Below are 24,699 nucleotides of genomic sequence, written 5' to 3' on the forward strand. Positions count from 1 at the left end.
GTAGCAACATTGTCCCTTAGAAACCACATAGCTTACTCGGTTACGACCGCCTCACACTTTGGCTGGGGTGGCCAGACACGCGCTATTGAGTCCTGTCTGACCTGAAGACCTGTAGGACATGAAGTAACTCCCGGACATTTCATATACAACAACCTTTTGTATATTTATGCAATCCCTCCAGCAGAGGTGGCCAGACAGTGTCTTGTTTTTAAGGGACCATATCACTACATTTGTGATCATTTATCTTCACACAGGTACATTTTTTTTAAAATAACATCTACCATATTTTTCAGCCTATAAGGCGCACTGGAGTATAAGGCGCACCTCTAATAAATGCCTGTTAAGACATCTAGGTTCATATATAAGGCGCACTGGAGTATAAGGCGCAGGATCAAATGCAGTACCTAAAAATGACCAGCAGGTGGCAGACCTGTGCACAGTTCAAGCCAGCTACACTTCCCGGGAAACTTTTCTTCAGCGTGTCAGAGAGCTCCGATCTCAGAGGTATGGGCTGCTGGGGGTTGCCCCTTCTCCTTCCCTCCTCAGCCAGGGTGTTATTCCTGTGGGGTTCCCTGTGGCTCCTTCTCTTTCCCCTGTTACAGGGCTGTCAGGTATGGGGGATTGTTTACTGATGATGATGATTGCCTTGTGGTCGGCACTATGGCAGCTCCGGTCTCTCCGTGCTAGGGGAGGGCAGGATGGGCACAATGTTAGTTGTGGTGCCAGGGCACTTCAGGAGCCAGGGACCCTGTATACTGTGTGGGAAGGTGCAGGACATTTCTGGGGTTGGAGCTATTAAACACTGGTAAATGTACAGTACATCTTGTCTTTAGCACATTTCTGTATAAGTTCATATATAAGGAGCACCGGCCTATAAGGCGCACCTTTGATTTCTGAGAAAATTAAAGGATTTTTGGTGCGCCTTATAGACCGAAAAATACGGTAATTGAAAAAAATGTATATATGGCAGATTAATGAAATTAAATGTGAATGCCGAGATGAGAATACCCCTTTAAGGCTGAACTTATAAAACCTGTAAATATAGCTGTATATGAAAGGATATAGACAGCCTGAAGCCAAGGGATAACAGAAGACAGAAAGAAAGTAAGACCCTAATCTGTTAAAGTACAAAACAGTAGGAATTTCAACTAAACCTCAGTCCTTACGGTATCATGTTTTATGAGGTATGTATAGTATAATATATACAGTGGTCTCCGCCCAAAGTGTGCTTACATGACAGCAAAGGAAGTCAATGCACTTGGCTCCATATAGCCAAATAATGTGGGTTTACACTTCACAATTTTGCAAAATCATGCATCACGATCTCGTGCCTGTGCAGTCAGCATCTTGTAAAACGTGCGGCCGGACAGGCACATGCACTACTCTACGCAGTCACTTGCTAGGTGTAGAGTAGGGTAAAGGAGTCGCTACACACTTTGTGTAGCTTCCGGAGTTGCTGACAGTGGGCAGATCATCGAATGATTGATGGATAGCTCACGGCCCTCATAGATGTCTATGGCCACAGTAAAGCGAGGCCTGGTATTACTGAACTGTGAGTGAGCCGAGTGGCCGCACCATAAAATAAAGAACAGGTTCTATTCCTGCAAACTTTCCTGTTTTACGTGATATACATTTAATGGAGAATTTTACCAAAAGTATAACTATGGTACTACAATATTGACTTCTAATCATTTTGCTACTATGTACCACTATTACATAGTACTACTATTATGCTTTCTTAAAATATAATAATAATTCAATAATTATAAGAATTTATATTTATTAACAAGAAAGTTTTGCATCTCTTACTTCTCCTAATTTAGTCAAGGCTAAAACTTCATCATTTTAGTGAGGTCCTTCATGAAAACAGTCCAAAAAATAATGAATGAAGTGTCACTGACAGTCTCTTTCATAACAATTTATTCTTAGAGAAATATTTGACAGTAACCAAGAGACACTGGTGCTACAACTACAAAACTTTAAATGTTCTTTTAATGTTCTTCAGTTACAAAAGCAGGAAAAAAGGTTAAAACTATGTGTTGGATGGAATTGATGAGGTTTATTAAAAATAGGGTTTGTTTTTTAAAGTTCTCAAATGCATCACATACGAAGAAAAGATACACAATTCTCTATATTGTGCCCCTGTGAGGATCCCTCATTTATGATGATGCATACAGAGAAGGCTGCCAGTCACTAGAATCCCTTCTAAACTTATTTTCCATGTTTATTAAATGTTCTCCTATTTAGTATAAAATCCTGCAATGTCCATACCTCGTGCCTAAGATTATGGTAAATTATAGTGTTAAACATTATTTACCCAAGCCTCCAACATAACCACATTTATAAATACTGTCTAATTGTGAGTTATAATCACTTTACAAGTCAAAATGAGTATTTTGCTTTGCAGTTTTTCTTCAGTGCATCAATAAATACAATACAGGTGGTCCCCTACTTAAGAACACCCGACTTACAGACGACCCCTAGCTAAAGACGGACCCCTCTGTGATCTCTGGGGAAGCTCTCAGGATGCTTTACTATAATTCCAGGTTGCAATAATCAGCTGTAAGGTGTCTGTAATGAAGCTTTATTGTAAATCCTTGGTCCAATAACAGCAAAAAATTTGGAAAATACAATTGTCACTGGGGCAAAAAATTTTGTCTGGATCTACAATGATAAAATATACAGTTTCGACTTACATACAAATTCAACTTAAGAACAAACCTATGAAGCCTATCTTGTACGTAACCCGGGGACTGCCTGTAAATAAAACAAGGCCCCATACTGACCTCTGTAGTACTCCCACTTATCTTCTTATTCACATTTTCATGTGGTTACAACCGAAAATGGCACAATATACCAATGATTACAGCTGTTACCATGACAACTATGATGCTACTGGTAGCACATAGCCACATTCACCACAATGGGCAATTTGGACATCCATACCATGAGCGAGACGTAAATGAATAGAGTCCTATTTTCTCCAATATTTCCGTTCCATACACCCCATAGTAGTCTAAGGGAACGTTTAACCAATTAATGCTTTGAGTCCAATATATCAGACGCTGCGCGCTGTAACTTAGCACTTAGTGTCCGATATATCAGATGCAGAGCTGATGCCGGCTCAGCTCAACAACACAGGGTGTAAGCTTAACTACCAGCTGACACCCCAGTGTAACACCCGCGGTCTAAGTGAACTCTGATTGCAGATTGTCAGCCCATTAAATGTCAGCTGTCAGGGGTCTCTCCCACACAATCAGCCCCCTGTTCTGTCTTCGCCATGCAACAATCGCTGTAATGGCAGCCCAGAGGTCTGATGAGGACCCAATGGCTGTCCTCAGGCAGTGCCTGTAAGATCCCGTCTGTGGCAGCACTTAAAAGCACAATGCCAGCCTATGCTTGTGCATAGGCTGATATAGCTAATACCCTGCCATACATCATGAACAAGAAATCAGATGAATGGTCTAAAAAATGTTCTAAAATTATTTTAATAATAAAAATTTACAAAAATTCCCATATACATACAAAGAGACATATAACACAACAAAAGTCTAAATCATTAAACAAACCCCACATTCGTATTTGTAACGACCTGGCGCTCAATGATCAAAATTTTTAAAACCATTAAAAACCCACCAAAAAGTATGATTTTTACCTATTTTATCCCAAATGCAATAAAAATTGATTAAAAAACATGTGTAGTCCCGAATGATACTGTTGCAAAGTACAACATGTCCAGCAAAAAAAACACATTCGTATTCCTACGGACCCGGCGCTCGAAGATCACCATAAAAAAGAAAACTGTTAAAAACCCACCAAAAAGTATGATTTTTACCTATTTTATCCCAAATGCAATAAAAAGTGATAAAAAAACATGTGTACTCCCGAATGATACTGTTGCAAAGTACAACATATCATGTAAAAAACAAGCCATCAACAAGCTCCGTAGCCCAAAAAAATGTTATGCCACTTGGAAAATGACAATGCGAAAATGATAGTAAATATGCCCCAAATTTGGGGAAAAATCTAAGAATGTGGGAAACTGCACTAAAAGTGCTCTGCCTGTGTATAATGCTCGGTGCGACAGGTTTATTAAACCTACTATTACGCCCCGCATCGGGTGCGGTCACATGAAGAAGGCTCACAGGCTGAGCCCTCTCCATAGCCATTTAGTCTTTGCTGCATATTGATTGGGGGCGGCTTCAAAAAGATGGCGGCGCCCATTGCCTAAGATCGTCGCTCCCTATGACATCATCGGGGAGCGGCGATCCGTTGCTATGACAGCCTCAGGTCTTCCGGCTGGCTCGTTTTAAGCTATTCATTAGAATGTGGTAATTGCACATTGTAATGAATGAGGAGGAAAATCCCCGTACTAAAGTATGGCAGTATATGGTAGGATCAATCAGGCAACCTAGGGTTAAAGTACCCTAGGGCAGTGATGGCGAATCTATGGCACTGGTGCCAGAGGCGGCACTCGGAGCCCTCTCTGTGGGCACCCAGGCCATCACCCCAGCATGAGGTTCACCAGACAGGACTCAAAGAATCTTCCTACGGAATCTTCCTACAATGATAGGCTAATTTGCCCTCCTCTATTCAACTGTGCTGGCGTCTTTAGGTGGCTGAACGACTGAAAGTTGTCAAAGAACAAGGAGAAATAAATTTCTGCTTAAATTGCTGCGCTGGCACTTTGCAATAAATAAGTGGCTTTTGGTTGAAGTTTGGGTACTCAGGCTCTAAAAGGTTCGCCATCACTGCCCTAGGGGGTCTGAAAAATAGTAAAAATAAAAAAAAGTTTTAAATTATAATAAAAAAACAAAATAATTCAAATCACCCCCTTTCCCTAGAAGTCATATAAATATAAATAAACAGTAAAAATCACATTAGGTATTGCCCAATCTATCAAAATAACATTTTTTCACTGCGTTTAACCCTGTAACAGAAAATAGCGCCCAAAGTAAAAAATGGCACTTTTCACCTTTTGGAACTAAATCACCTACATTTTGAAGATCTCAACGGGTTAACAATCTTCCTAAAAGTTGTTTATGATAGTTTGAAGGGTGCAGATTTGTGAATCGGTTGATATATAGGGGGATTTAAATGTTTTATATTTAAAATATCATTGAAATCAGTAATTATCCCCAGAATACTCAATTCTGAAATCTCCCTTAAAATATGGAAAACCAATGTTCGTGTGACATCAAAATAAATTATCCAGAGGGTCTAAAAAAATAGTAAAAAATTCCAAAAATTCAAATGACCCCGATTTCCCAAGAACTGATATAAACGTAATAAATAGTAAAAATCACAAACATGGTAGGTATCACCTCGTCTCAAAATATAAAAACGGTTATTGCCAGCGGTGAACCACATAACGGAAAATAGCGCCCAAATATCCAAAATGCAACTTTTACACAATTTTACATCACATACAAAATGTAATAAAAAGTGATCAAAAGGTCGCTCAGTCCTCAAAATGGTAGCAATGACAATGTAAGCTAACTTCACAAAAAATTACATCACACTTCGTACCACAAAATATGAAAAAAATATTAGTGTCAGAAGATGGCAAAACTATTATTTTTTTTACACATTTGTTTAATTTTTAAAATTGTATTAAAACACAATAAAACCTATATAGATTTGGTACTACCGTGATCATAACAAAACAAAGAATAAAGCAGAGGTGTTATTTGGAGCATAAAAACTGAGCCCACAAGAAAGTGCCGCAAATGCAGTTTTTTGCCAATTTCACCACATTTGGAAATTTTTTCCAGTTTCCCAGTACATGGCATGGTAATGATAAATAATAAGTACAATTTGTTATGCAGAAAATAAGCCCTCACACATCTCTGTACACGGGAAAATGAAAAAGATATGAATTTTTGAAGCTGGGGAACAAAAAAACCTGCGTCCGCAAGGGGTTAAAAACGTCACATATATACGGCCAAATACAGCACTGAAATACATGACCAAAACACTTAAATGTTCAAAGGGGCCTAGGACTATGAGAATGTAAGCAAATAGACAATTCCATAACTTCTATGAAATCCACTGATTTTTTTCAAACTGGACCTGCTGGAGTGCAGTTTTTTCTACATTTCTACAACATCCAGATACCAATACACAAGTGAAAAAAAACAGTATAATAAAGTGCCCTAGGGTGGCCAGCACTCGTAAATCTAAAGGGCCAGCGCACCGCTGATTGGCGATGCCCACATCCTGCTATTGCTTAAAAGCCGACTTCTCCCAGCATCCCAGTCGGAATCTTTCGCTCAAAGCTGTTTCCTGTGATCTATTCCCGTGCATTGACCTCCCGTTGTGACCCAATTACGCTCCTCCGCTGCCAGTCCTAACCTCTTGCTCCGTCTCTGACCCTGAACCTCTGCCGCCTGACTTGACCTCCTGCCTACCCCGACCACGAGATTGCCTGCTAAATTTGTACCTCGACCTCGGCTGCCACCGCGGACAAGTCACACCTGTGGAACAAGTTGGTGGTACCACACCGCAGCAAGTCCAACCCGCTTTGCGGCAGGCTCTGGTGAAAACTGGGTGCCACTTAGATTTCGGTCCCAGGTGTAGGCTTGTGTCATCGTCCACAGTAGTCCAGGGGGTTCACTACCCCAGAAGCCTGACAGCAGGGAGTCACAAGTGAAGGTATCATTAAGCAGGCAGTTACAGGAGAGGTAGATTAAGAATGGGGACTCACAGAGAAATCATTATTAAAGTGAACCTGTCAGCAAAAATTGCCCTAATAAACCACTACCAGTATTTCATCAAGCAGTTGAACACCTTCTAGATCATGTTTATTTCATGGCCCAGTGAGATGTGATTTGGTTGTGTAACGTCAAGGAGGCGGAGAGTTTAACACAAAGTCAAGCTTTCCTCACTTCAGAATGCCCTCTTCACTGTAATTGATGGTCATGCATCCTCAGACAGCACTTACCAGATCTCCTTCATTCTGAACTGGGGAGAGCTTGACTTAAATACTGAGATCAACAACACTGCTGGGGATGGGACTCCTTACATCATAGCAATCTATGATGTAATACGTTGCTGTTTCTTCACTAAACAGCACTGCCAACACATCCAGAGGAAGCAAACCCCAAAATATCAGCCATTACAATCTCATGTGACAGAGAAGTCCACAGTATAAGGCTCCTACAGTAAAGAATCCCTGTTTGTGGCAATGGTAATGCTTCTCCTCTTGACCTCTTATCATGGCCACAGACCTAGATATTAAAGGTTCATTAGTAAAATCTCAGTACTGTTCCTTCTGATATTTGAACATTGTAATGAGGTTTCCCTTTAGTCACCTTTTTTCTAATCTGAAAAACACAGTTTTGGAAAATGTTATTGTGTTCTAGTTGTGTTCTCATAAACCCATGCTATTGCTAAATTATAATGTTATGTGCAGTGAGATACTCCAGGATAGCATCTCTAACAAACCCCTCAAATATTACCCTAACAACTGAAGTTAAACTCATAGGTCTGTAGTTTCCAGGATCACTTATTGATCTTCTTTTGAATATTGGCACCACCTTTGGTATGAGCCAGTACTGTGGAACAGAACCAGTCCTTAAGGAATCTCCAAATATTAAAATAAAGATCTGTCTATCACAGTACATAATTCCATCAATACCCAGGGGTGTATACCATCTGGGCCAGGTGATTTTTATTTGAATGATTTTAAGGTGTCGCTGCACTTCATCCTATATCTGTGTGACATCACATGACAACAAGAAGAGAAAACAGGGAGGAATTGACACAGAGAGGCCGCGTTTATTTGCAAAACCAGCAAACTTTCTTTCGCTGTTTTTAGGCCAGGTCCAACAATAACAAGAATAATGACAATCCACACATAAATATGTACCTACGGTCACTATACCATGCAGATAGATATATCCCTGTAACAACCATACAGTATACATAAACATGTACCTATAGTCAATATGGCTGAATTGGATTAAATTGGGTAAAATGGTTCATAAAAATGGGTTTGCTGTTAGGTACAATCCGCAAAATATTAGTGTATGTGCAATCTTTTTTTTTTTTTTTTTACATACTCATGCCTCATGCACAAATACGTTTCTTGCAGCACTACTTTCTATGGGGACTCGCACATGGCCCTGTGAGATATAACTCTTTATTACTCTTTAATGCCCCTTGGTTGAATGCCTGGGTGAAGATGCTTATCATCTATTTCCTGTCTTTATATCTATCATCTATCTGTCTTGTTATCTAATTCCTATAATTTGTTTATTTCCCATCTATAGATCTGTTTATATAGCATTTTGTTTATGTATTCATCTATCTTTATCTATCCATCTATCACTCAATCTTCTCTCTCTTCTATTGTATCTATTTCTCATATCTATCTTCTATCATCTATCTAGCCATCTAAATATAATATACTTGATATTTTTTTAATTTATCAATCTATAAATCCATATAATCTTTCATATGTATCTTCTATCATCAATCTACCTATTATCTGTCTCTTTCCTATAAATTCTCCTACAGTCCCATATTACAGATTGCTAACTATGCTACAGTTTGTAAACTAAAAAGTGTTATTATTGTGCAGGGCTATAGGGAGCAAACTCCCATTACTAAATGTGACTGTTCATAAAATAGTTTCATTTTGGGGCCCCACTTTTAGTTTTGCCCAGGGTTCCACTTTTTCTAAAACCGCCCCATTGAGGGGGCTGTAGCAACATATTGTGGGCTGTGGGGGACATTACTGGGGCCTGTGGGGACATTACTGGGGACTGTAGTTATAAAACTGTTGGCTGTGTGAGGACATTATTGGAGGCAATGGGGACATAACTGGGGGCTGTGTGGGATCATTTGTTTTATGTTTTATGTTACCTTATATACTCGAGTATTACCAGGTTTTTGTGGTAAAATTAGGGGCCTCGGCTTATACTTGGGTCGGCTTATACTCGAGAATATATGGTATATGTTTTATGGTATTTACAAAATGTCATTTTGTGCTACTAGTATATCAGGAGGACTTTCTATGTAGCTTTATAAGGCTGCGATATATAAATGCAAGGTGAACCTCCATGGGCGTTGCTCGGCCCCATCGCATATGCGTTTCCATGCAAATGCATGCAATCAATAACCAGCAGCCGCTGTTTTGTATTATTTAAACACAAGGCAAATGCCACATCTCAATGCAGTCTTACAGTATTTTGGGGAAAGTGAGGTAGCAGCAGGATAACAGTCAAAGGATCAAGCTTTAGCAACAATGAAGATCGTAAGATGTCTGTATGGTGAACTCCACATTGAGGACAGATGGCTAAAGAGGAGACAAGGTGATGCTAGACCTAATGGAGAAGATAGAGAACATCTACAATCCTGGACATGTCACCTGCAGGCACTGGATGTAACAAGTAGGGATTTCTCATGTGTTTTCTGTAGCTGTATATAAGTACAGTTGTTACTGGCACAATCAAATGTGAGGGGGTTATGTACAGGAGTGGGCATTACTGAAAGTGCGATGCTTAAGCATTGGGTCCGTGCTCCGGATCTTTTACCACCCTAGCAATTAGCGCAAGGACCACAGCGCCTGAATTTTTAGTTTATATATAGTGGTCCTGGGCTCATCACTGACATACTGACAAGAGTATTACTGTCTATTACCTTACTTTCTTAGGCTTTATTGACAAACACAATCAAAATAGTAGTGTGCTTTACACTGTACCACTGTGGCACCTAAGCTGTTTTGGCATGTGGGTGCCTCCAATTTGATGTTGTTTGCGCTTCCCGTGGGCATCATCAGGAACCACCAATCCATTGCCATGACAGCAGAGAGTTTCTCTGAGGTTTCTAGACATTTCGCAAAATCTGTTACAAACTGCTGGAGGTAGTAATAGACTGTAATAGATGAGCAGTATAATTTAAATATACTGCTCATCTTTTGTATCCTATTGCTGCCTCCAGCAGTATAAGTGATCAGACCCACTACTCAAGGGGAAGAAATAAAATCATACATATTAGCTATTAGGCATCGCACAATACCCACAATATCAAAAAAATATGATTACCCCAAGCTGTACACCATAACTCTAAAAATGTTGAAATGTACGAATCGCCATTTTTTTCGCCATTTTGCCACCCAAACAAACAAGTAGATTTGTCTTTTGGACTGCACGGTGAAAGCTGTAAAAACAAACCTACAAAATGGCACCTACGTTGTCCATTCCATCACATTTGTTTTTTTTTCAATTGCACAGAATACTAAATGGAGCTACTAAGAAGTGTAATTTGTTATGTAGAGAAAAGCCCTCTGTAAACTGAAAAATAAAAAAAAGTTCTGGCTTATTAGAGAACGGGAGCAAAAAAAAAAGGAAAATGGCCATTGGAGGCAAGGGGTTAAGCTGCTTATTATGATACGATAGTACATTATTGTACATAGTGTTATTGCCAGGGGTGCTAAGAGTCTGCCCCTTTTCTTTCCCCCAGCCTCAAATTGATAATTGGTATTTTACAAAGAAAAACTTTAAAAGCCTTAATAACCCCTTAAAAAGGTTACAGAATTTTTTTTTATAATACAAATGAGACTTGCCTGTAAAACTTAAGCAATGACATTTAACTTCTTGGACTTTCTAGTTCTAAAGCTTCTAGGATACAATTGTATGTCTTCTTCTTTCTTCACTCTGAGTGCATCTTTGTTTACTTGGGTCACTGGTGCCTTGTAGTGCTTGTTCAGTATACTAAAACAGGATTCCTATATTCAGAGTTTCTCCTCATCCCATATCATTGCCCAGGTCAAATTAGAAAAAGTAGAGTGTACCACTTACCGATCACTCTCCAAGATTCAGCGTGTGCGTGCGTCCAGCTTGTGCTGTAATTGATCTCCAGTGGAGTGGTGTTTATTTGGAGTCGTCATACATGCAGCCTGCAGATAACAGCCTTATCATGAAAGCCAGCTCAGCACATGTCAAAAGCAGGCAGCACTTGTATACAATGTACATAGTATAGGGGAAAACTTGGAGGGAGGAGGAGGATAGAGAAGGAGGAGGGAGGAAGGGTGCTCACTTTGTACCTCTGTCACACTGACTGCTTCTTTCTCCAGATGGGAGTAGAAGGCACCCCCTCTGTGAATCCCTCCCCTTTCACTACCCCCTTAAATCTGGCATGGCGACTGGGAAAGTGCAGCTAATTGGAAGGACATGCAGAACTTATAACCGTGTCAGAAACTATCTGCTATTAATCACAGACCATATGAGGCTTGCTTTCGCCTATGGTCTTCGCTGGTGAATAGAAGGCAGACATCATGATTATTTTTTTTTTTCTCTATTTACTTGGGTTTTGCTCAATGCTTAATCACAAACAGACGATTCAGAAGGAAAAAAGGGAAAAAACACACAAGGCCCCCCTCAAGTCCAATCCTTATAAAGGAATTTATTCTGCACTGGTAAACCCTTTCATTGCCAGGGCCACACTGACAATAAAAGTGCAGCTACTTACTAGGGGTTGTTCAGGAATCATTCCCAATTTTATTTCTGCATAGACCACACTGGTGCTCACACGATAATTGTTATATAGTCTGTCTGCCACAGTTCAACCTAGTTAAGGCTAAGGCTGCATTCACATGACTGTTGGGGGACTTATATACGTCCGTATATGCCATATATGCTGCCGTAAATATGTCCCCTAAGGGCTGGCAATGGGCGCACAGAGCAGCACGTGCGGCACCATACTGCTCCGTACACAGGGAAATAATAGGACATGTCCTAACTCTCCCCATGTTATGGCGCTGTGCGCTGTGTATGTCTATGGAGAGGGGAGGGGTCAACTGGCTGCAGCCTGGCGGACATGCGTTTATGTAAATGCAGCCTAAGTAAGGGGAGACAAAGTTAATAAGTGAAATTTATAAGGGTAGCTTTCTGGCGTACAAGCCCTGAAATAGTAGCAATGTCTTTTGTACCGCCATGCATTACAATTATTAGGAAAAAGGAAATAATTGTGGCCTCCTGTTCTCCATCTCACCTCACATTGTGGCCCCCTCTGGTCCATTCTCATTTTGTGCCCCCTGGCCTCCATCTTCTTCATATTGTGCCCCCTGACCTCCATCTTCCTCATAATGTGTCCTCCTCCTCCCTCATATTGTGGCGCCTGTCCTCCATCCTCCCTCATATTAGGCCCCTTGTCCTCCATCCAACTCATATTGTGACTCCTTGTCCTCCATCCTCCCTTATATTGTGGCCCCCTGTCCTCCATCCTCACTCATATTGTGGCTCCTTGTCCTCCATCCTCCCTTATATTGTGGCCCCCTGTCCTCCATCCTCACTCATATTGTGACCCCCCGGTCCTCCATCCTCCTCATACTGTGGCCCCCAGTCCTCCCCTGTTGTTGGGTATTAAACCAAAAAAACTTACTTACTTTACTTAGCTTTCCATCATTCCCCAAACACTGGCAAGTCCGTACTACCTGAAAAATGAATTACATTCGCGCTTAATTAAAAGGTTCAGGGGGGGGGCTATGTATACTGTGACTGGGGGAGGCTCTGTATACTATGACTGAAAGAAGCTGTGTATACTGTGACTGGGGGAGGCTGTGTATACTGTGAGTGGGGGAGGCTGTGAATACTGTAACTAGAGGAGGATGTGTATACTGTGACTGGGTGAGGCTGTGCATACTGTAACTGGGGGAGGCTGTGTATACCGTGACTGGGTGAGGCTGTACATACTGTAACTGGGAGAGGATGTGTATACTGTGACTGGGAGAGGAAGTGTATACTGTGACTGGGAGAGGAAGTGTATACTGTGACTGAGGGAGGCTGTGTATACTGTAACTGGGGAAGGCTATGTATACTGTAACTAGAGGAGGCTGTGTATACTGTGACTGGGTGAGGCTGTGCATACTGTGACTGGGTGAGGCTGTGCATACTGTAACTGGGTGAGGCTGTGCATACTGTAACTGGGGGAGGCTGTGTATACTGTGACTGGGAGAGGATATGTATACTGTGACTGGGAGAGGATGTATATACTGTGACTCAGGGAGGCTATGTATACTGTCACTGGGGGAGGCTGTGTATACTGTAACTAGAGGAGGCTGTGTATACTGTAACTAGAGGAGGCTGTGTATACTGTAACTAGAGGAGGCTGTGTATACTGTGACTGGGGGAGGCTGTGCATACTGTGACTGGGTGAGGCTGTGCATACTGTAACTGGGGGAGGCTGTGTATACTGTGACTGGGTGAGGCTGTGCATACTGTAACTTGGGGAGGTGTGTATACTGTGACTGGATGTGTAAACTGTGTCAGGGAGAGGATGTGTATACTGTGACTGAGGGAGGCTGTGTATACTATGACTCAGGGAGGCTGTGCATACTGTCACTGGGGGAGGCTGTGTATATTGTCACTGGGGGAGGCTCGGTATACTGTAACTAGTGGAGGCTGTGTATACTGTGACTGGGTGAAACAGTGCATACTGTGACTGGGTGAGGCTGTACATACTGTGACTGGGGGAGGCTGTGTATACTGTGAGTGGGGAATACTGTGTATCCTATGACTGGAGGAGGCTATGTATATTGTAACTAGAGGAGGCTGTGTATACTGTGACTGGGTGAGGCTGTGCATACTGTAACTGGGAGAGGATGTGTATACTGTGACTGGGAGAGGATGTATATACTGTGACTCAGGGAGGCTATGTATACTGTCACTGGGGGAGGCTGTGTATACTGTAACTAGAGGAGGCTGTGTATACTGTAACTAGAGAAGGCTGTGTATACTGTGACTAGAAGATGCTGTGTATACTGTGACTGGGTGAGGCTGTGCATACTGTAACTGGAGGAGGCTGTGTATACTGTGACTCAGGGAGGCTGTGTATACTGTAACTGGGGGAGGCTATGTATACTGTAACTAGAGGAGGCTGTGCATACTGTGACTGGGGGAGGCTGTGTATACTGTGACTGGGAGAGGATATGTATACTGTGACTGGGAGAGGATGTATATACTGTGACTCAGGGAGGCTATGTATACTGTCACTGGGGGAGGCTGTGTATACTGTAACTAGAGGAGGCTGTGTATACTGTAACTAGAGAAGGCTGTGTATACTGTGACTAGAAGATGATGTGTAGACTGCATACTGTCATTTGGGGAGGCTGTGTATACTGTCACTGGGGGAGGCTGTGTATACTGTAACTAGTGGAGGCTGTGTATACTGTGACTGGGTGAGGCAGTGCATACTGTGACTGCGTGAGGCTGTGCATACTGTGACTGGGGGAGGCTGTGTATACTGTGACTGGGGGGAGGCTGTGTATACTGTGAGTGGGGAATACTGTGTATCCTATGACTGGAGGAGGCTATGTATACTCTAACTAGAGGAGGCTGTGTATACTGTAACTAGAGGAGGCTCTGTATACTATGACTGAAAGAAGCTGTGTATACTGTGACTGGGGGAGGCTCTGTATACTATGACTGAAAGAAGCTGTGTATACTGTGACTGGGGGAGGCTGTGAATACTGTAACTAGAGGAGGCTGTGTATACTGTGACTGGGGGAGGCTGTGCATACTGTGACTGGGTGAGGCTGTGCATACTGTAACTGGGGGAGGCTGTGTATACTGTGACTGGGTGAGGCTGTGCATACTGTAACTTGGGGAGGCTGTGTATACTGTGACTGGGAGAGGATGTGTATACTGTGTCAGGGAGAGGATGTGTATGCTGTGACTGAGGGAGGCTGTGTATACTATGACTCAGGGAGGCTGTGCATACTGTCACTGGGGGAGGCTGTGTATATTGTCACTGGGGGAGGCTCGGTATACTGTAACTAGTGGAGGCTGTGTATACTGTGACTGGGTGAAACAGTGCATACTGTGACTGGGTGAGGCTGTGCATACTGTGACTGGGGGAGGCTGTGTATACTGTGAGTGGGGAATACTGTGTATCCTATGACTGGAGGAGGCTATGTATACTGTAACTAGAGGAGGCTGTGTATACTGTGACTGGGTGAGGCTGTGCATACTGTAACTGGGAGAGGATGTGTATACTGTGACTGGGAGAGGATGTATATACTGTGACTCAGGGAGGCTATGTATACTGTCACTGGGGGAGGCTGTGTATACTGTAACTAGAGGAGGCTGTGTATACTGTAACTAGAGAAGGCTGTGTATACTGTGACTAGAAGCTGCTGTGTATACTGTGACTGGGTGAGGCTGTGCATACTGTAACTGGAGGAGGCTGTGTATACTGTGACTCAGGGAGGCTGTGTATACTGTAACTGGGGGAGGCTATGTATACTGTAACTAGAGGAGGCTGTGTATACTGTGACTGGGTGAGGCTGTGCATACTGTGACTGGGTGAGGCTGTGCATACTGTAACTGGGGGAGGCTGTGTATACTGTGACTGGGAGAGGATATGTATACTGTGACTGGGAGAGGATGTATATACTGTGACTCAGGGAGGCTATGTATACTGTCACTGGGGGAGGCTGTGTATACTGTAACTAGAGGAGGCTGTGTATACTGTAACTAGAGAAGGCTGTGTATACTGTGACTAGAAGATGATGTGTATACTGTGACTGCATACTGTCACTGGGGGAGGCTGTGTATACTGTCACTGGGGGAGGCTGTGTATACTGTAACTAGTGGAGGCTGTGTATACTGTGACTGGGTGAGGCAGTGCATACTGTGACTGGGTGAGGCTGTGCATACTGTGACTGGGGGAGGCTGTGTATACTGTGAGTGGGGAATACTGTGTATCCTATGACTGGAGGAGGCTATGTATACTCTAACTAGAGGAGGCTGTGTATACTGTAACTAGAGGAGGCTGTGCATACTGTAACTGGGTGAGGCTGTGCATACTGTAACTGGGGGAGACTGTGTATACTGTGACTGGGGGAGGCTGTGTATACTGTAACTGGGAGAGGATGTGTATACTGTGACTGGGAGAGGATGTTTATACTGTGACTGAGGGAGGCTGTGTATACTATGACTCTGGGAGGCTGTGTATACTGTCAGTGGGGGAGGCTGTGTATACTGTAACTAGAGGCTGTGTATACTGTGACTGGGTGAGGCTGTGCATACTGTGACTGGGTGAGGCTGTGCATACTATAACTGGGGGAGGCTGTGTATACTGTGACTGGGTGAGGCTGTGCATAATATAACTGGGGGAGGCTGTGTATACTGTGACTGGGAGAGGATGTGCATACTGTGACTGACGGAGACTGTGTATACTATGACTCAGGGAGGCTGTGTATACTGTAATTGGGGGAAACTATGCATACTGTAACTAGAAGAGACTGTGTATACTGTGACTGGGTGAGACTGTGCATACTGTAACTTGGAGAGGATGTGTATACTGTGACTGGGAGAGGAAGTGTATACTGTGACTCAGGGAGGCTGTGTATACTGTCACTGGGGAAGGCTGTGTATACTGTAACTAGAGGAAGCTGTGTATACTGTAACTAGAGGAGGCTGTGTATACTGTGACTGGGTGAGGCTGTGCATACTGTGACTGGGAGAGGCTGTGCATGCTGTGACTGGGAGAGGCTGTGCATACTGTAACTGGGGAGGCTGTGTATACTGTGACTGGGGAGGCTGTGCATACTGTAACTGGGGTAGGCTGTGTATACTGTGACTGGGAGAGGATGTGTATACTGTGACTGAGGGAGGCTGTGTATACTATGACTCAGGGAGGCTGTGTATACTGTAACTGGGGGAAGCCATGCATACTGTAACTAGAGGAGGCTGTGCATACTGTGACTGTGTGAGGCTGTGCATACTGTAATAGGGGGAGGCTGTGTATACTGTGACTGGGAGAGGATGTGTATACTGTGACTGAGGGAGGCACCTTATACTATGACTCAGGGAGGCTGTGTATACTGTAACTAGAGGAGGCTGTGTATACTGTGACTGGGTGAGGCTGTGCATACTGTGACTGGGTGAGGCTGTGCATACTGTAACTGGGGGAGGCTGTGTATACTGTGACTGGGAGAGGATGTGTATACTGTGACTGGGAGAGGATGTGTATACTGTGACTGGGAGAGGATGTGTATACTGTGACTGAGGGAGGCTGTGTATACTATGACTCAGGGAGGCTGTGTATACTGTCACTGGGGGAGGCTGTGTATACTGTGACTGGTTGAGGCTGTGCATACTGTAACTGGGGGAGGCTGTGTATACTGTGACAGGGAGAGGATGTGTATACTGTGACTGGCAGAGGTTGTGTATACTGTGACTGAGGGAGGCTGGGTATACTATGACTCAGGGAGGCTGTGTATACTTTAACTGGGGGAAGCTATGCATACTGTAACTAGAGGAGGCTGTGTATACTGTGACTGGGTGAGGCTGTGCATACTGTGACTGTGTGAGGCTGTGCATACTGTAATAGGGGGAGGCTGTGTATACTGTGACTGGGAGAGGATGTGTATACTGTGACTGATGGAGGCACTTTATACTATGACTCAGGAAGGCTGTGTATACTGTAACTAGAGGAGGCTGTGTATACTGTGACTGGGTGAGGCTGGGCATACTGTGACTGGGTGAGGCTGTGCATACTGTAACTGGGGGAGGCTGTGTATACTGTGACTGGGAGAGCATGTGTATACTGTGACTGGGAGAGGATGTGTATACTGTGACTGAGGGAGGCTGTGTATACTATGACTCAGGGAGGCTGTGTATACTGTAACTGGGGGAGGCTATGTATACTGTAACTAGAGGAGGCTGTGTATACCATGACTGGGTGAGGCTGTGCATACTGTGACTGGGTGAGGCTGTGCATACTGTAACTGGGGGAGGCTGTGTATACTGTGACTGAGAGAGGATATGTATACTGTGACTGGGAGAGGCTGTGCATGCTGTGACTGGGAGAGGCTGTGCATACTGTAACTGGGGAGGCTGTGTATACTGTGACTGGGTGAGGCTGTGCATACTGTAACTGGGGTAGGCTGTGTATACTGTGACTGGGAGAGGATGTGTATACTGTGACTGAGGGAGGCTGTGTATACTATGACTCAGGGAGGCTGTGTATACTGTAACTGGGGGAAGCTATGCATACTGTAACTAGAGGAGGCTGTGCATACTGTGACTGTGTGAGGCTGTGCATACTGTAATAGGGGGAGGCTGTGTATACTGTGACTGGGAGAGGATGTGTATACTGTGACTGAGGGAGGCACCTTATACTATGACTCAGGGAGGCTGTGTATACTGTAACTAGAGGAGGCTGTGTATACTGTGACTGGGTGAGGCTGTGCATACTGTGACTGGGTGAGGCTGTGCATACTGTAACTGGGGGAGGCTGTGTATACTGTGACTGGGAGAGGATGTGTATACTGTGACTGGGAGAGGATGTGTATACTGTGACTGGGAGAGGATGTGTATACTGTGACTGAGGGAGGCTGTGTATACTATGACTCAGGGAGGCTGTGTATACTGTCACTGGGGGAGGCTGTGTATACTGTGACTGGTTGAGGCTGTGCATACTGTAACTGGGGGAGGCTGTGTATACTGTGACAGGGAGAGGATGTGTATACTGTGACTGGCAGAGGTTGTGTATACTGTGACTGAGGGAGGCTGGGTATACTATGACTCAGGGAGGCTGTGTATACTTTAACTGGGGGAAGCTATGCATACTGTAACTAGAGGAGGCTGTGTATACTGTGACTGGGTGAGGCTGTGCATACTGTGACTGTGTGAGGCTGTGCATACTGTAATAGGGGGAGGCTGTGTATACTGTGACTGGGAGAGGATGTGTATACTGTGACTGAGGGAGGCACTTTATACTATGACTCAGGGAGGCTGTGTATACTGTAACTAGAGGAGGCTGTGTATACTGTGACTGGGTGAGGCTGGGCATACTGTGACTGGGTGAGGCTGTGCATACTGTAACTGGGGGAGGCTGTGTATACTGTGACTGGGAGAGCATGTGTATACTGTGACTGGGAGAGGATGTGTATACTGTGACTGAGGGAGGCTGTGTATACTATGACTCAGGGAGGCTGTGTATACTGTAACTGGGGGAGGCTATGTATACTGTAACTAGAGGAGGCTGTGTATACCATGACTGGGTGAGGCTGTGCATACTGTGACTGGGTGAGGCTGTGCATACTGTAACTGGGGGAGGCTGTGTATACTGTGACTGAGAGAGGATATGTATACTGTGACTGGGAGAGGATGTGTATACTGTGACTGAGGGAGGCTGTGTATACTATGACTCAGGGAGGCTGTGTATACTGTGACTAGGGGGGGAAGTGTATACTGTGACTGGGGGAGGCTGTGTATACTGTGACTGGGGGAGGCTATGTTTACTGTGACTGGGAGAGAATGTGTATACTGTCTATGGGGGATCTGTATATAGGGTCTGGATTTTAATTAAGCTGGGTGGCCTTATATGGAGTACTGTATATAATGTTATTTGGGTGTATTTATATGAAGGCTGTTATAAATAAATTAGAAGAACTCTTTATAAATAAAATGGGTGTGTATATAAATTAGCAGGGTATTTCCACTCAAGATTCATCTTCCTATAGGTACTCCATGCCCTGGGCTATACTTTGTACGCAAAGTAGCTTAACAACGCCAGCTAGCCTTGTAAGGTCAGTTTTTTCACTCTCATGCTGCCACCTGGTGTCACCAACAATCAATTACAATTGATGTACTGTAACAATGTATTTCTTTTTATTTATTTATTTATTTATACATCTATAAATGTGTCTCTCCTGTAGAAATATAAATATATGTGAATATGTTCCAAATAAGTTACCAGTTCCCCCTATATTTATATCTATCAATAGATCTCCATGTGTAACCATATTACATCACTCAGGAAATATGTTGTCTGCTCATAGGGTATGAGTATATTTTATGTATTACTTTTTATTTTTTTGCATTGAATACCCATATTTGAATTTTTTGTATATATGAATTTCTTTTTTATACATATATATTAAATATCCTGGTATTTTATTTATTATGATTTATGTAAATGAACTTATTTTCTCTTATGCCAAATATTTTAGTTGTTTTTTTAGTAGCGTTACTCGAAAATTTGTAGTCCGTTTAATGTGCCTTAAGAAATACCTCATTTTCACCTACTGAACAGAAAATCTGTGTACCTGGCCTTTATCTATCACAAATTCTCCAGTATGTTTTAGTGCTCTTTGTCATCATGGATACCGACAATTGACAGTTCTCCCTCCTATAAGCCCACGAAAATCCTCTGGCTCAATCCACTTCACCCCTCACACTCCTCCCCACTCTCCATGAACAGTACTCCCCCACAATCAATTCATGCTCTACGGGGTCTTTTAGGCCACCCCTCCCAAATGACCATGCCTCCTGTTCTTCTAAGCCAGCAATTGGTAATCTTGATCATCATGACCATCCCAGGTCCAATGAAGATCAGCCAATTCTTCTTCACCAGCTAGAGAGCATCCAAAAAATGAAAAGCACACCCAGATGATGTTGATGAGACACCTTAAGGAAATGAACATAACACCTGTCACGGGCACCCCCGCGATCCATACCACGGATCGCGGGTGCACCCGTGCCTCCGTTGCGGGCACCCCCGCGATCCATATCGCGGATCGCGGGTGCACCCGTGCCTCTCTCCGCTGCCCCGGTCCCGCTCCTGTACACTCACCTCTCCTGGCTCCCGCTCCCGTCCGGACTAGGTCTCGCGCGCGGCCCCGCTCCCTAGGGCGCGCGCGGCACTGTCTCAAGATTTAAAGGGCCAGCGCACAGGTGATTGGTACTGGTCATTTCCTGTCTTGTATTTAACCCTTTGTTTCCCATCATTCCCTGCCGGATCTTTGTGCCTCTTAGCCTTAGAGAAAGCTTCCAAGCGAATATTCCTGTGTTCCTGCGTATTCCTGTGTTCCTGCGTTCCAGTGTATTCCTGTGTGTTCCCGTTCCTGAGTCCTGTGTTGCCGTGTTACCTGAGTTCCTCCCTGTTGCTGTGTGCCTGTGTTCCCGTTCCCACCTGCCTGGACCTCCTGTTGCTGACCCCGGACTTGAACCTGACGTTGCATCTCTGCCGCCTGCCCTGACCCTGTGCCTGGACCTGACTACGAGTTTGTCATCTGCTAAGGTACCTCGACCTCGGCTGCCACCGTGGGCTAGTCACACCTGGGAACGACCTAGTGGTATCCTGCCGCAGCAAGTCCAACCCGCTTTGCGGCGGGCTCTGGTGAATACCAGGTGCCGCTAGGCTCCGGTTCCGGGTGTTAGCTAGTTACATCTCCCGTGGTGGTCCAGAGGATCCACTGATCCTAACAGTAAGATCCGGCCATGGATCCCGCCGAGGCTCCTTCTCCCAGTCAGCCTGATCTCGCCACCATCGTGATCCACCAGTCCCGGCAGATTGCAGCACAGCGGAATCAGCTAGAGCAAGTCACCGCCATGCTACAACAACTACTTGCTACCCAACATCAGCAACAGTCTCCTGAAGCGGCCGCTGCGACCCCTGCTACCCCGGCTTATCTTCCTGCTGCTGAACCCAGGCTACGCCTCTCTTTGCCCGGCAAGTATGATGGAGATCCAAAGATGTGCAGGGGCTTCATAACCCAGTGCTCCTTGCACATAGAACTCATGCCGTCGCAATTTGCCACAGAGCGTTCCAAGGTGGCATTTGTCCTCAGCCTTCTTTCCGGGAAAGCCCTGGCCTGGGCTACTCCGCTTTGGGACAGAGATGACCCGGTTGTGTCTAGCCTCACTGCGTTTCTGTCAGAGTTCCGGTCAGTCTTCGAGGAACCAGCACGAGCCTCCTCTGCAGAGTCCGCATTGTTGAACTTGCGTCAGGGCAACTCATCGGAGAGTATGCAGTTCAATTCCGCACCCTGGCTTCTGAACTTGCTTGGAATGATGCAGCCCTCATCGCTACATTTAAGAAAGGGCTCTCTGCGCAGGTCAAGGACGAACTGGCAGCTCGGGATCTTCCATCTACTCTGAGTGACCTCATCACCTTGGCCACTCGAATTGATGTTCGGTTTAAGGAGCGAGCTGAGGAACTACGCTCTGAGTATCCCCAAGGCTGTGTTAGACGCATTCCTCGCCTGGCGCCAGTCTTCCAAAGGCCGCTCCAGGTCCCGCCTGAATCTTCTGCTGAGGAACCCATGCAGGTTGACCGAACCCGGCTCACTCTACAAGAGCGTTCAAGACGCCGACAGGAGAACCTCTGTCCCTAGGTGTAAGTACAGCTTCTCCACGTCTGACTCTTCCCGTGCTCCTCAGCGTTGGCACCGGTACCCAGATCCAGGTTACTGCCTTCCTGGACTCGGGCTCTACAGTGAACTTCGTGGATGCAGCCTTGGTCTCTCAGCATCACTTCCCGGTGGTTCGTCTCGAGAAGCCATTGTCTATTGGTCAATGGTCAGATTCTCTCCGTGCCCATCTGGTTTCGCACGGAGCCCCTGCTTCTGCAAGTTGGTGCCCTACATCAAGAGAGACTTTCTTTTTTTGTGCTGCCCCAGAGCACATCTGCTCTACTGCTGGGTCTCCCCTTGTTGCAGCTTCATGCCCCTGTACTGGACTGGTCCTCCGGGCACATCCTCCGTTGGGGACCTAACTGTGCTTCACGTTGTATGCAGATTCCCCGTCCGCTACCTGTGAGGACTTCGACTCTGGCTCCCAAGTCTCTGGAGGGTCTGCCATCTTGTTATCGGGACTTTTCGGATGTTTTCTCCAAGAAGCAGGCGGAGATTCTACCACCACATCGTCCCTATGATTGCCCTGTGGATCTTCTTCCTTGCGCCACTCCTCCCAGAGGTCGTGTCTATCCTCTTTCTGTACCTGAGTCTCTAGCCATGTCCGACTACATCAAGGAGAATCTGCAGAGGGGTTTTATACGCAAGTCCTCCTCTCCGGCTGGCGCAGGTTTCTTCTTCGTTACCAAGACGGACGGCTCCCTACGTCCCTGTATAGACTATCGTGGGCTGAATAAGATCACGGTAAAAAAACGTTACCCCCTGCCGTTAATTACAGAACTCTTTGATCGCCTACGTGGTTCCAAGGTGTTCTCCAAGCTGGACCTCCGTGGTGCTTACAATCTCATCCGGATCCGCAAAGGTGACGAGTGGAAGACGGCGTTTAACACCCGTGACGGGCACTTTGAGTATCTAGTAATGCCCTTTGGACTGTGTAATGCTCCTGCTGTTTTTCAGGAGTTTGTGAACGACATTTTTCGGGGCCTTCTTTATACATGTGTCGTGGTCTACCTCGATGACATCTTGGTGTACTCTCCAGACCCTGAGTCCCACCAGGCACACGTACGACAAGTTCTAGGTCGACTTTGTGCCAATCACCTCTATGCCAAGTTAGAAAAATGCCTGTTTCACCAGCACTGCCTTCCTTTCCTCGGTTACATAATTTCCGACAGAGGCCTCCAGATGGACCGCGCGAAGCTGTCTGCAGTTCTTCAGTGGCCACGTCCAGAGGGCCTCCGAGCCATACAGAGGTTCCTGGGGTTTGCAAACTATTACCGTCAGTTTATTCCCCATTTCTCCACTCTGGTGCCCCCCATCGTGGCGCTCACCAAGAAGGGTGCCAATCCACGTGCCTGGTCTCCAGCTGCTGAAATGGCCTTCTCCAAGTTAAAGTCTGCTTTTTCCTCAGCTCCCGTACTCTCTAGGCCAGATACGGACAAACCCTTTCTTCTGGAGGTGGACGCATCCTCCATAGGAGCTGGAGCGGTGCTCACTCAGAAGGGGCCCAAGGGACGAACTTTGACTTGCGGTTTCTTTTCCAAGACTTTTTCCCCAGCTGAGAGAAATTATTCCATTGGAGACAGAGAACTATTAGCCATCAAACTTGCTCTTGAAGAATGGCGGTATCTTCTGGAGGGAGCTCTCCATCCTGTTTGTGTGTACACTGACCACAAGAATCTTCTGTACCTCCAGACAGCCCAGCGCCTGAATCCCAGGCAAGCCCGGTGGTCTTTGTTCTTCTCCCGCTTTGACTTGCTGATTCATTTTCGTCCGGCAGACAAGAATGTAAAGGCTGATGCTCTGTCCCATTCTTCAGATGTTGTTGGAGATGAACCAGTTCCTCGGCACATAATTTCTCCTGATCAGCTTGTTGTTGCAGCTCCGGTGGAGCTGCTCTCAGGAAGAGGATTCTGTCTTGGGGACATTCTTCTCGTCTGGCTGGGCACCCTGGGGTGCAACGCTCCTTGGCCCTCATCTCCCACTATTACTGGTGGCCAGACCTGGTCAAAGATGTTCGGGAGTTTGTGGGATCCTGCTCCTCCTGTGCCCGCAATAAAGCCTCTCGTCTCAAACCGGCTGGACTGTTACTCCCGTTGCCGATACCCAGTCGCCCGTGGTCTCACGTGGCAATGGACTTTGTTACTGATCTGCCTGTCTCCTCGGGCAATACTGTCATCTGGGTGGTGACGGACCGGTTTTCCAAAATGTCCCATTTTGTTCCCCTTCCAGGTCTTCCGTCTTCACCACAGCTTGCCAGTTTGTTCTTCAAACATATCTTCCGTCTGCATGGTCTTCCGCTTCACATTGTGTCCGATCGAGGAGTCCAGTTTGTGTCAAAATTCTGGCGTTCTTTATGTAACCAACTGCAGGTCATCCTTGACTTTTCTTCTGCTTACCACCCTCAGTCGAATGGTTAAGTAGAGAGGGTGAACCAGACTTTGGGCTGCTACTTGCGCCACTTCGTTTCAGCCCGTCAAGACAATTGGACTGACCTTCTACCTTGGGCTGAGTTCTCTTACAATTCACTGGACTCGGGATCTACTGTTTCG

General features: G+C 45.2%; 1 protein-coding gene across 2 annotated transcripts in view; it reads right to left on the reverse strand.

Annotated features, from left to right (window-relative positions):
- Nucleotides 1-24,699, reverse strand: part of RIPOR3 (RIPOR family member 3) — a 195,464-nt gene that overhangs the window by 163,682 nt on the left and 7,083 nt on the right. The window contains exons 3-4 of one of the 2 annotated variants that reach the window (XM_072110623.1): nucleotides 12,392-12,439; nucleotides 10,806-10,903 (exon numbers count right to left, since the gene is read on the reverse strand). The gene's annotated coding sequence lies outside the window, so the exon portion shown is untranslated. Of the gene's footprint in view, nucleotides 1-10,805; nucleotides 10,904-11,050; nucleotides 11,070-12,391; nucleotides 12,440-24,699 lie in introns of those variants that run through there. The other variant, XM_072110624.1, reaches the window with a different exon arrangement.

Source organism: Engystomops pustulosus, chromosome 6 (genome assembly GCF_040894005.1).
Source record: "Engystomops pustulosus chromosome 6, aEngPut4.maternal, whole genome shotgun sequence".
Classification (NCBI taxonomy): Eukaryota; Metazoa; Chordata; class Amphibia; order Anura; family Leptodactylidae; genus Engystomops; species Engystomops pustulosus.